Source organism: Pocillopora damicornis, chromosome 1 (genome assembly GCF_964200805.1).
Source record: "Pocillopora damicornis chromosome 1, jaPocDami1.2, whole genome shotgun sequence".
NCBI lineage: Eukaryota > Metazoa > Cnidaria > Anthozoa > Scleractinia > Pocilloporidae > Pocillopora > Pocillopora damicornis.
In genome coordinates this window covers 22,012,950-22,013,687 of record NC_142670.1, presented here as the reverse complement: position 1 = coordinate 22,013,687, position 738 = coordinate 22,012,950, and the positions used below count along the sequence as shown (strand labels likewise).

The 738-nt window shown below is 38.1% G+C and overlaps 1 non-coding gene across 1 annotated transcript; it reads left to right on the top strand.

Moving 5' to 3' along the window:
* The first annotated feature begins 318 nt into the window (after nt 1-318).
* Trnaa-ggc (transfer RNA alanine (anticodon GGC)) lies at nt 319-394 on the top strand. Its single transcript has one exon. It is a non-coding gene; the product is annotated as a tRNA-Ala (tRNA).
* The last annotated feature ends 344 nt before the right edge of the window (nt 395-738 follow it).

The following is a 738-nucleotide window of genomic DNA, read 5'->3' as shown; positions in this document are numbered from 1 at the left end:
GAGTCCTTATATACATTCACAACGCATTTCAAAACGAATATAAGCGACCCTCTCAGCTATGAACACTACTGAACTAGTAGTTGACATAAACCTGAAAAAAAATCAGGCCCTTACGGGATTTGAACCTGTGATCTTTACGATACCGGTGCAGAACTCTAACAACTGAGCTATCAAGCCAACTAGATACTGATTATTATGTTGGATCCGAATAAACCTTCCAAGTGGTGAATAATGACTGCAAATATATGAAAATCATATATGTGCACTATGGTGAAGAAACGAATATAAGAGATCCAACATAATGACCAGCTTCCAGTTGGCCTGTTGGCTCAGTTGGTGGTAGAGCGCTGCGCCGGCATCGCAGAGGTCATGGGTTCAAATCCCGCACGGGCCTGAATTTTTTTCAGGTCTTATTTCAAGTACTAGTTTAGTAGTGTTCATAACTGCGAGGATCTCTTATATTTGTTTCTTCACCACAGTGCGCATACATGATTTTCATATATTTACAGTCAGTACTTCAAAACATTCCGGAATTCGAAGCTTACAACACAACTATTGTGGTAGAAATACATCATAATTACATAGCCTAATAGAATGTTCTAGTTTTCCATACTACGTCATCAGAAAGTTTGAGTATCAATGTAACAGTGACTAACAATTATGCAATTCTAGAAATTATTTACAGTCTCTATTCACAACACGCCTAAGCTGCTTTAGTTTCTAACGACCTGATTAAAC